The sequence below is a fragment of the Pezoporus flaviventris genome, unplaced genomic scaffold, assembly GCF_033815535.1.
Source record: "Pezoporus flaviventris isolate CSIRO_AGI_PZ_B2104156 unplaced genomic scaffold, CSIRO_AGI_Pfla_v1 ptg000031l, whole genome shotgun sequence".
Classification (NCBI taxonomy): Eukaryota; Metazoa; Chordata; class Aves; order Psittaciformes; family Psittacidae; genus Pezoporus; species Pezoporus flaviventris.
In genome coordinates, this window is record NW_026892579.1 from 49,938,899 (window position 1) to 49,951,430 (window position 12,532).

The 12,532-nt window shown below is 43.3% G+C and overlaps 1 long non-coding RNA gene across 2 annotated transcripts in view; it reads right to left on the bottom strand.

Annotated features, from left to right (window-relative positions):
* Nucleotides 1–1,671: 1,671 nt before the first annotated feature.
* Nucleotides 1,672–12,532, bottom strand: part of LOC133273051 (uncharacterized) — a 36,069-nt gene continuing 25,208 nt past the window's right edge. Inside the window, exons 3-4 of one of the 2 annotated variants that reach the window (XR_009744643.1) lie at nt 3,498–3,678; nt 1,672–1,760 (exon numbers count right to left, since the gene is read on the bottom strand). This is a non-coding gene — a long non-coding RNA (uncharacterized LOC133273051). Of the gene's footprint in view, nt 1,761–3,140; nt 3,679–12,532 lie in introns of those variants that run through there. The other variant, XR_009744642.1, reaches the window with a different exon arrangement.

The following is a 12,532-nucleotide window of genomic DNA, read 5'->3' on the forward strand; positions in this document are numbered from 1 at the left end:
TTCTAAGGAAGCAACATTTAGCTATCTAATCAGCTGCTGTGTGAGTTAATTAACCATAGACAGGAGCATGGATAATTCATACTTTTCCTACCAAAAGTAGGCACCTTCCCCAAAACACCCACTCAGACAACAGTGCAAACACGATGTTTTCTATTCTTTTTCACTTCTCCATCTGTGTTATTTCTATCCCAGTTTACTTGAAATGTCAGTATCCCTTCTTGAATATAATTAATCCTTACAACTTGGCCTTTCACATCAAATTCTTTCCTTTTTAGAAATTCCAGTTTATAACTGTTCTAGAGTTCCTGCTGTACTCAGGAACTCCCAGTCTCTCTTCATGACCTTTTGTCACAAACAAGAGCAAAACCAATAGTTTTGTTTAGACACATTGGTCTGTTAAAAGACCATATTTTTTTTCCAAGAGAGCACTTGGAAAATAGGATCAATCTGATATAGCGACAGATGGTAACATCATATTGGTCAGAGGCAATTTCCCATCTCAGCCATTTTCTACACCAATTAATCACAAATCTCTCACGGGAAATCAAAATTCCAAAGCTTATTCTTGTTTCAGTTTGAAAATACACTATTTCTTGCAATGAATGTTCCAGAAAACGCTTGCTTCTGGAAACAAAAAGTGGTTTAAATATCCTATGTTTTTCTTTCAGTGTTTATATTTGTCTCATGGCATGTCAGTAATGACCAGATTCAGTGAGTTTAGTCCTCTTAAACATTTCTCTGACACCCCAGGTGACTGATCCGTTTTCTTCTCAGTGCATGAAAAATCCAAGTGCCAAAGCCTCAGTGTTTTTAATTCTTGCCGATCAGCTCTACAGCGTTATACTGGAACATTTTGTTACTCTAGAGCTAGTGGCCAAAAGGAATGCAGGAATTCCCATGCATGAAATTCATCCTTGTTATAATATTGAGAAAAGAGCTAATGTAATTCTAGAAAAGTGCAGCATGGTACTGTTCATGTACCCAGACATTTCAGTCACTAACTGGAATATTCTTTTGAATTTTAGGATAAACAGTGAAGCTCATTTCACCCAATTTTAGCTGCATGTTTCAGTTACTCTGCTGATGCTGATTCATTTGATAATCTTTGGAAAGAAAGAAGCAGGCACTGATTGGAAACAGTTTATCGGATCCTAAAATAAGTGCCTAAAATATGAGTGATAAAAACCCTGGAGAGGTGCCAGCATCTTTCTGGTGGCTATAGAGGGAATCCATACAACTAGCATAGACTTTGATGACTAAATTTTGATAAAGTGATGGATGGATTACATGGATACATACTCCTCTTACAGTATGTCTGTATTATTTTCCCCTTTACATTCTACTAGTAAAATGTTTCCCTTGCAAACAAAATCAACAGTGCATTTTGGACAATCTAGAATTAGATTTAGTTTGCGTTTCTGGAGATTGCTTCATATACCCAAAAGAGTGAGACAAGACCTAGACACAGTTGCTTAAAGGGGAAGTCTTGAAGTGGAAAGTAATAAAATGCTGGTCTAATCCAGTTATGCTCTTGCTATTTTTGAGCTTCTTGGGGTGAAAGATAACCGTTCAAACTGCAAGGTCCTGCACTGGTCCTGCATGTAAGCCAATGGTGAGGAGTTGTTCTAAAAGAAAGGTGTTGAGGAGAAAAATCAGAGTATACTCACTAACATGATGCAGCCATAAAAATGACAAATATGGTTCAGTTTATCAGGAGAGGTGTTTCCTTTATGCTGATGCCATTATTTAACTAGTAAGACCTACTCTTGAAAAAAGAATGCAAAGCCATTCAAGAAAAGTAAATTCAACTTGGAATAAGTAGGGAAAAGGTCCATTTGAACCACACTGGAGTGTGAGCAGTCTAAAAGAGCTTGTTTAGTCTCACAAAAAAAAAGACTGAGAAGGGGGGTATTTGCTCTCTGTAAATGCAGATCTGAGGGAGAGGAAATGACTACAGTTTACAAGCAGCACTGCTCAGAATTGGTGGATGCAATATGGTGGTACTTGTGCTTAGACTGGGATTTAGAAAGGAAATATTACTGCAGAGCATAGCCATGATGTTCTGAAACAACATTCACACAGAGGTTGGAAAGAAGTTACATTAAAGATTCCCAGGATGACTCTTGCTCATTTTATGTAATGGATTATTATTATGCTGTTTGCTTTACTAGCAGGAAAAAGGATTTTGCCACATTACTTCCTAAGGCCATGTATATACACGCACACATATATATAATGTATCTTTGTGTGTATGCATACATTTGCTGTATGTACATATACATCTATCATAGAATCATAGAGTGGTTTGCGTTGGACCTTAAAGCTCATCCAGTTCCAGCCCCCTGCCATGGGCAGGGACACCTTCCACTAGACCAGGTTGCCCAAAGCCATGTCCAACCTGGCCTTGAACACTGCCAGGGATGGGGCAGCCACAGCTTTTCTGGGCAACCTGTACCAGGGCCTCACCAGAAAGAATTTCTACCTAATGTCTAATCTAAATCTGTCTCTTTCATCTTGAACCCATTCCCCCTTGTCTTGTCACTATATTCCTTCGTTAAAAGTCCCTCTCCAGCTTTCTTGTCAGCCCCTTTACGTACCAGAGTGCTGCTATAAAGTCTCCTCAGAGCCTTCGCTTCTCCAGGCTGAAAACCCCCAGCTCTCTCAGCCTATATATTTATTTTTCAAAAATCCTATACACAAGGGTCAAGTTCTTACCATTCCACAGGAAGCAGAGTGCAAAGGCACCTGTATACATTTATAGGCTGGTACAGTGCTTTACAGAGCATGGACTTCACTATTACCATTTTGCCTTTGACATCCAGATATTCAGGAGTAACTGCAAAATAGCACACAGATGCCAGACCAGTCTTAGCATCACCAAGTCTGTGTACTGGTGACAGCAGTCAGTATTATCACAATGAGCTAGGTAGCTCTGCTGTCTCCAGCGGGTTATCATGGTCCCATTTGCACTCCATGTCTCTCTTTTTCAGGATGAACAGTCTTCAGACTAAAGGGGAGGCAGAGGTGCAGACTTACAGTAATAAGGAATGAAACTGTCTCTCCTTCCCTGAAAAAAAGAAAAAGAAGACTGAAGTAAAGAACTGAAATCTTGTATAAGCTTTGGCTGTGCTCCCATACATGAACCAGGTGAGTTACCACACCAGCCCAGAAGTGCTTAAACAGTTCTATCTGACAGCTGCTGATTAACTTGCATCGTCTAGCAGCAAAGTGAGAGGTGCCATACAGAAGCCAGACGCTTGAACTGTCACCACTTGTGCAAGCTGGTGGCCTAGAGTATCTGTTTCTGTGGGGCTATCAATCCAGCATCTGTCACAAGCATCTAGTTCTAGTGAGGAAACAAAGGGAAGCCTGAGTGATACATCTTCCAGCTGCAGTCCCAAAGAAGTGTCATAGGAGGGCAATAGAATGCCTCTTCTTCAGTGAATGAGTGGGTATTATTACAAGGCACATAAAATATGCACAAGGTCGAATTTCACCTCTACCAAAGGCAGCAGACACCAAATGTCTTTAACTGAAGGAAGCTCTGCAGTTTTGCTCTTGAACGTCCTTGAAGAAAGCCGTAGTAGGATGTCATAGCTACGTGTGATAAGTGTTGTAACTTCCATTAGGCATGATAATGAATGCGACGTAGTAATCTCATTCTTCTGTACTCCCATGCTGTATTTTCAGAGAGTGAGATAGAAAAAAACAAGAGGCATGACATCATTTTTATGTGGTAACTTCTTGCCTTAGAACAGAAGATCCTTTTTCTTTCCATTTACTTATTTTTGTAAGTACAACAGCACTGCTCTATGCAGTTCACCATCTCCTTTTCCTCTACTTTGTCTCCTTTCATGTGTATTTGTTGGGGTTTTTATAACAGAGCTTATTCTGCTGTGGCCTGCACCACTTTTTCTCCTTGTCCTCACCTCCACACAGACCATTTATTCTTGTTTAAATTATTTATTAATTTTATTTAATTCTGTAAGGCCATTTGCAAAAGAGATGGTATTTAATCCACAGGTTTGTTCTGTATATCCTACTTGTTTGTAGAGAATGCTGATAATCTTCTTTGTAATAGGCTTTAAGATGAGGATTGTAACTACATGATTGTGGAGACAGTGTTCTCATGGGAGAATGCATAATTAGTACATAAACTCTGAATAATCCTGAAAGATACAGCAAGGCCATGAGAGGACCAAAGAAGCTTAAGCAAGCAAGATAAAAAGAAGCTGGAATTCCCTGAGTTAATGAGAACTGTGGACTGTTGGCAAGCTTTCGAGGTCAAGTTCTCACACCTGTGCTTAACCAATTATATGTTAGTCACTAAGGGTCTTCAGGATATGTATCCAATCATAATATGCCAAATCACTGTAAGTGCATGTAAGAAATAGTATATAAGGAGTTAAGGCTTTGTAATAAATTTGGCAATCACTTGATCACATTGATCATCTCTGCGTTGTCCGTGACTCCCGCGTCAACAAGTGGCACCCGAACAGGGACCCTCCGATCGGTAACTCGACAAAGACAAGTTTGAAGGTCCGACGAAAAGGAGGGGGCGGAGAGCCGGCCGAAAGTCAGCGCTGCCCCGGCACTGGGAAGTCAGACGTCTGCAAAACTTCAGGAATCTCGCCCTGATCAGGTGAGCGGCCGGGGAGGAGATGGGGCACTTGCTATCCAAAGAGGAACAGGCGGTGGTGAAGCTCCTCCAACACATTCTCTCTAAGAGAGGACTGCAATATGATAGTGCCGCCTTACAGAGGCTGTTAAAGTGGTCCCATGATCGCAAGGTTAGTAAAGGGACCAAAGATGCACGGAAACACTCTACACTTTGGAGACTGGTGTTCGAGACTTTGAAAGAGATGAAACTGGAAAGGGCTGCGGTAGCTTCTGTATTTGCCACCAGAGCTCCAGAAGGGGCTGTCTCCCCTAACCCCTATCATAGTGCTGCGGCTATGACTTTTGCACCTCCTGTGGTACCTGGAGCGGCGCTGAAAAAATCAACGCCCCGAGCCGATGAAAGCAAGAGCCAGGTCCGCAGATGGCCACATACTGAACGAGAGACACCCAACAAGAAAGACATAGCTGCAAACAACGGAGACCCTGAGTTCGACCCAGGATCAGACTCCGAGTCCCCTGAATCCGAGCCAGATTTATATCCTCTGCTTCCAGACTCTGACTCTTCGTCTCCCGAGTCGGTCTGCTCAGCTCATCAGTGACTACTCACTGGTCTTGGAGACGCTCAGCTGCAACAATTGATGAAAAAGCTTGAAGCCCTCGAGACTGGGATTGAGACATCTCCATCGGTGCCTCCACCTTATCCTCCGCAAAACCCGTTCCTTAAAGAAGGCAAACAGGGGGAGGCGGTGGGAGAGGTATCGGGGGGCACAAATCCTGCGCACCGTTGGCACGGGTTAATCAAAGATGCAATTATTACAGGTGAATTTTCTGCAATGGGCCTCTCTGCATATCCTGTGTTTACTACACAGCAGGGGGGTAAAGAGTGGGAAGCTTTTGATCTCAAAATAGTTAAGGAGGCCTGACAAGCAGTGACCACATATGGGTTAAAATCCTCTTATACTCAAGCTGTATAAGTTATGATTTTTTTTGCGATTGACAGGAGACTTTAATGACTCCCCTGCTATAATACATGGTCAGGCATTAGGTTCAGGTTATATGACTAAAATTCCAGGTATTCTGGTCCAGTACAAGGATTTGGAAACCGGCATTTGGAAAGGTCCTGTGGAAGTAAAACTAACTGGTTGAGGTTATATGTGTGTAAATTACAGATTCTGGTTTGCAGTGGGTGCCAGCTCGACCAGTGAAACCCTGGAAAGAGTCAGCATCACCCCAGGACACCCCCCTTGTCAGTGATTGAATGAATTGAAATTTGAGCTTAGGACATCCGTTTTATGGATGTTTTCAGTCCTTCTTAAAGTGAAGGGAGCAATCTTTTTTACGTTAAAGTCAACAACAAACAAAAAAAAAAAACAACAAAAAAAACCCACCCCCACGCCCCCCTCCCCCAAACCTCCAGGGAAGCGAGATCAGCACGGGATACAGCCGTATTGTGTGACTTTCTGGTGGTGGGAAGGTCTCTCTTATGCTCTTATCAGGGGTATTGGGCATACTGTGATGGACCGTGGACGTGGGAGCCCGTATACAACTCATTTAATACAGTTTCTCTGTGATACTCATGTACTAGAAGTTGGTAAAAATAAGTATGTCCAGGTTTCTATCAACCTTTGGAGACCTTTATAGATATTGCTGGCCACTTCTTCCAACATAGGCTGGCCACCTGTGTCGGAATGATTGTGCATTTTGGTCAGTATAAAAGCCCAAGCCTCATGCTCTGTGGGGGAGGCAGAGCCTCTGTGGGGACACCCGCTGAGGATGAGCCTGCCACCTCGCACTGCAATGATGCTTCTCGGAGCTGGTTTCCTGTTAGTCTCCACAGGGTCCTTACGCCACGTTCTGTACGTGGGACTGTGTAGTGGGAGTAATGATTGTCTGGATTTTGTGCTTCAAATATTGTAGTTGTGTGGAGTGTGCTTGTGGGATCCCACACGTGTGTGTGTGTGTTGAGGGTAGACGGTGTTCTGTGTATTTTTTGTTGTTGGGTTCATGTGAAAGTTTTTAATGGGTAGCAGTTTAACATTTCGGGCAAGAAAGGGTTAATGCAAAAGTGTGGTTGCCGGCAGGTATTTATGGTTGCTGCTGAAGCAGGCAGGCTTTTATAGCTGCTGCCGAGCAGGCCAGCTCTTATAGCTGCTGCCGAGCAGGCAGGCTTTTATAGCTGCTGCTGAGCAGGCCGGCGTTTGTAGCTGTGCAAAGCAGGGTGAGCAACTTTTGGAAAAAAAAAAAAAGCTGACCTCCGATTCAGCTCCCGGTGCTCCACCAGCGGAATGGCCAGGATGGATGCCAGAGCAGAGGAGTGAAGGGAAAAAAAAAAACAAAAAAACAAACCAACAAAACAAACAAAAAAAACCAAACAAACAAAAAAAACCACCACCAAAACCCAACCTCTCAATCTATTGAGGTATTGAGGCAGTTTGTAGAGACACCACAGACAAAGCCTAAAGAGCACCCGCAACACAGTGGTTGCATGGTAGGAGCCTTGCTTAGTATGTTTAAGGTAACCTGGGGGTGAATCCAAGACTTGGAGGACTAGATAGATCAGTTGAAATAAGAACTGCTAACTGAAAAAGCGAGAGGGTAGTGCAACCACAAGCTTTCTGAGCTGTCACCTAAGCAGCATCAGGGTGGCAGAAAAAAAAGAAAGAAAAGAGGCAATGATGCAGCAAACTCCTCGACTGTTAACAATGTGCAGTTTAACCTGTCTGCTTCTCAAGAACTGATAACCTGGAGGAGGGGCTATATTTGTGTCCTCCTGCCTACAGGTCCATGGCAACTGCCTGCAAAGTTTGTCAAGCCTTGCCATGAGCTGGACAGACGAATGGAAAAATGTGATGCCTCAGCTACAGGAGCTGACCGTGAATACCCCAAGCAGAATGAGATAGAGGAAGAGAAAAATGAATGATTGCAAAACATCACTTGGGGACAACTGAAAAGTAACATCCTGAATATGTGTGCTTGTAAAGTAGCTATTATTAGAGGTTGTGATTTTGTGTATAAAACCACCTGTATTTACTAGCCAGTTGCTAATGAGGAACTACACCTTGTATTGTATAGATTTGTCACTTGTAAAAGAGATGTTAGAGTATGGAAATTTGCAGTAGCTGCTAGAAAATGCTAAGGCAAAAGCTGGAAAGACTCTAATACAATGGTAGTGTTATAAAGCAGGTGATGGAACAAATTTAAGAGGGGGGGAGAATTCCACTGGTAAGAAATTTCTTTGGCTAGTCCCTCGCTGCCATCAGCATCTTCAACATGCTGCTGCACCCTGTAATAGTTACTCTGCAAATGTAAATTTGTGTGTGCCTTGCTGCAGTAGCGACTTGTTACTGGATGAATCAGGTGAAACTCTGCATTGACAACAAGGTGTAAGGACTGAGGCTGACAAAATGCCTGCTACCACAGTCAAGGGCAAGACCGGGTTGGCCTCTGTGTTTGCCACCAAGAAGAACCTTTAGCTCCGCTGTTGGCTGCAACCCGGCAGGCGTGGAGCGGTGGGGACACATGCCATGCCAGACCTTGATGTGAAGGATGGCCTCCCCTGTTACCAGAGAGCCATACAGCAGAAAAAAGGGGCAGGCCCAGCAGCCTGTAGTTGGCATATGTTGGAGATATGATCTAGGCCAAATCCCCTGCTCAAGTAGGGTCACCCAAACCATATATAAAACAAAAAGGGGGATATGTGGAGACAGTGTTCTCACGGGAGAATGCATAATTAGTACATAAACTGAATAATCCTGAAAGATACAGCAAGGCCATGAGAGGACCAAAGAAGCTTAAGCAAGCAAGATAAGAAGAAGCTGGAATTCCCTGAGTTAATGAGAACTGTGGACTGTTGGCAAGCTTTCGAGGTCAAGTTCTCACACCTGTGCTTAACCAATTATATGTTAGTCACTAAGGGTCTTCAGGACATGTATCCAATCATAATATGCCAAATCACTGTAAGTGCATTTAAGAAATAGTATATAAGGAGTTAAGGCTTTGTAATAAATTTGGCAATCACTTGATCACATTGATCGTCTCTGCGTTGTCCGTGACTCCCACGCCAACACATGATCTTTAAAGTCCCTTCCAACCCGAACCATTCTATGATTCTATAGTACTTGTTTCTGGAGAACTAGCTATGTACCTGTTGCCTTAAAAAACTCAAATCATTTCCCTAACCCAGTTATAACAGTCACAAATATATTTTAGTTGCCTCTGGTTTTGCCTGCCTAATTTGTTATTTTATAAATCACCTAGGTTTCATATAGTAACTTCCACAGCCGATTTAAAACAGTTCAGACATCCGAGCCCAATCTGATCAAAGCAGCAGAAGGGCAATACCAGAGCAGGAGAGTGGGAAGTCCATGGCCTGGGATGGCACAGAGGTAAACCTGAGAGAAGATAAAAAGACAGGAGCCTGAAGTTAGAGGGAGGAGAAGGCTGATAAGGAATTGTAGGCAATACAGCACACACAGGCCAGGCAAACAAATGTCTTTTCCAGGAAATGAGCACAAGCGTTCAGGAGGAAACTTGCCTCATACAGTCTTTGTATCACCTACATCTGACCTAAACTTCTGAGCTGCAAGCCTAATGATTGAGTTCTAAGGGAGAAAGAGAATCCCATCCAGAAATCATTAAGAGGATGGCTACTCGGAAGAAGGGAGCCAACAGGTGGAATCTGATAGCAGGGAAGGGACCTGGGGAATAGATTAGCAGGAAACGGACCTAGGGGAATAGATTAACAGTCATGTTTGAGGCAGGCATATGAAAGATACTGGATTTTCATTTAAGTTTTTCATATATGGAGCATATATAGTAAAAAGGCCCACAAAACAAAATCCCAGGCCTGTGAAAGAGAGAAATTACACAGTTACTATAACATAAGAAAAACCTGAGCAAATCAAACAAGCCAAAACAAGCCTGAAGTGACTCGTCTGTCTGATCTCTCACATAGCTTGTAGCTTTAGTCCATGAAAGTACATATTAAAAACAGAGAACGAAGGAACCATAGTTAAGAGAATCCTTTGGGAAAATTTGGTCTTGGTGAGGAGATCACCGATGAAGAGGAATAATGGTCAAAAAGGGACAGCTTGCTAGAGAAGCCAGAAGAGAGAAGGTGCTCAGGGTGGCTGAAGGATAGTTCAGACTTGAGGCATCAGCTTTTTTATACTGGGAGGAGAGGCAAGGCTCACAGGCTGCCAGTGTGGGGTGTTAGTCCTGGAGGCACAAACCAGCCTGCAGTTTGTTTGCCATGAAATTATAGAGGCAAACTTCAAGTTGGTTTACTTTGTTTATTGCTTGACATTGTGGAAGGTGCACTCAGCATTACATGCTATTGTGTTTATCTTTTCTTCACCTTTAATAAGATACTACCATTCTAAACACTGACTCATTATTGTGATAGGAAAGGAAATTTTCCCAGGTGTCTGGGCTGGGGCTTAAACCAAGCTTCACAACAGACCTTCAGAGATCATCAAAGCCAGCCCTTATGGCTGCCAACCAGGGTCTTCCAATAGTATTGCAGAAAAGCTCACAGTACTTATCATTGATTTGGCTGTTGTCAAAAGGCTGTAGCTGTGCTAAGCGCTGTGAGAGCAACACCTGTCCCCAAAAAACTTTGAGTCCAAATTTTGGGAAATTACCTGGGGCCACAGTTCTGCCCAGGACCACAAATATTCCAAGAAGTACAAGGAAACAGTGCTAATTCAGCCCAAGCAGAGAACCAAAAGGACTTAATAAGAGGGATCCAGCCACTTAGAAAAGCAAAGTTTAGCCCAGTAGGATCTGGAGGCTGTAGGCTTCTCCTTCAACACGGAATAAACCAACAACCCCAGAGTGCAGTTCTTGCAAAGCCTAGTAACGTTATTTCCCTATGATGGTGTTTTTTCTGACAAAGCTTCTTTTGTGTCCCTGTGGTTTTTCTACAACAGATATTTATAGAAACTGTAGTCACAAAGCTGCCAAAAGCACTTCCTGTAAATTACATAAAGCGTCTGTCTCCCTTCCAGTATCACGAGGACCTACTCACAAACTTCCCATTACTTCTGAGACCTTTATTTTGCAAGATAGAAGAGCTCTGACTGTTACCATATGCTATATATGTGCTCAAAGAAAACACTGCTGATCAGAGAGGACTGAGGCAGACAGTAACAGGCAGAGAGTAACTGGAATAGTGACAGTGTTCATGTTGTCACAGGTGTTTTTGTTGGTGGGTTTTTTCAGATTGTCCTGGGTTCAGCAGTAGCAGTCATTTTTCTCCTTCTTGGTAGCTGGTGCAGTGCTGTGTTTTGACTTTCGGCTCGGGAACAGAGCTGATAACAATGATGTTTTGGTTTGGCCAAGGACTTTGTGAGCCTCATGATCTGCCAGGGAGGAGGGGAAGCTGGGAGGAAGCAGAGACAGGACACCTTACCCAAACTGACCAAAGAGGTATTCCATACCACAGCACGTCATGCCCAGGATGTAACTGGGAGTTAGCCGGAAGGGCTGGGAGACTGCAGGGTTGGAGGAGGTATCGGTCGGAGCTTGGTCGGGCTAGGGGGCGAGTTATCGGTCAGCGGGTGGTGAGGTGTTGTATTCTGTTCCCTTGTTATTTCCTTTATCATTATTATCATTGGTGGTAGCAGTAGTGATCTGTGTTATACCTTAGTTACTAAACTGTTCTTATCTCAACCCGTGGGAGTTGCATTCTTTTGATTCTCCTCTCCGTCCCTCCGAGAGCAGGGGGAGGGCAAGAAAGGGGGGGAAGTGAGCGAACGAATTACCTGACTGGGTTTAAACCACGACACAGATCTATAAAATGTTTTCTTGAGCAGATTTTTCCTCTGAAGATGCTTAATCAGATACACCAGCATGCCCTGTATTGTGCTGCTGATGTGTCCCAGGGCAGAAGTGCCTGTGATTGTAACCTCTCTTTAGTATCTATCAAAATGGTGTATGCTCCCTCCTCACCCAGTATCTTCACAGTAAAGGAGATGCACATTTCCCCCAGTTAGATCTGGGCTATGTTCACCTTTATGGGTGAGGAGACCCTTGTGTATTCCCAGCAATACAAGGTAGTTTAAAATACACAACATTCTGAAATAAAGCTAATTTGCCTGGGTTAATTTTACATCCAAGCGAACAAAAAATGGTTGATTATAGTGTTCGAGAGGAAAACACGAGATTAAAGAATTGATCTAATCTGCATTGTAGTTAGTAAGAAAACATCCACTTATTTTAGTGGGAATGAGTTTGGGCCTAAATGTGCACGTTTCTTGGAGTTCAAAGGAAAATGAGATCCAAGCAAAAGGTATAAAAAATGTGGAGAGCATGTTACATAGTAAACAATCCCATGAGCTCATGCTGTGTCCTTTCTTTGCCTGCCTTTGATGCTGGAGCTCCCATTTTATTCGTACAGACTTGATCCTGCTGCCTTTGAATTTAGCGGAAAAATCTCTCCCTGACTTTGTGCAAAAACTGGCTTTATGTACTTACATGGCTTTTATAAGGAATGAAGCACTTTTGTACTTTCATTGTGTGATAGGATCCTAAACTCCCCCAGTGGAGGAAGGAAACAACCAGGGCTGTATGACTTACACCAGCTTTCAGCTCCAGGCAGGCCCAGGGACTGCAGAGGACCCACACCCCCATTTTCCATCTGCTGTCCTTTTTCCTGTCTTCAGCAAAATACCAAAGCAGACAAGAGCAACGGTGCAAAAAGGGATTAGTGGGGGCCCAAGCACAGGAAGGAGCAAAAGAAAGATGAAAGGAGAGGGCTATATGGAGGGGTATAGAACCGTAGGAACATAGAATAATGGTTTGGGTTGAAAGGAACCGTAAAGATCACCTAATTCCTGCCACGGGCAGGGACACCTTTCACTAGACCAGGTTGCTCAAAGCCCTGTTCAACCAGGCCTTGAACAGGTTGGGC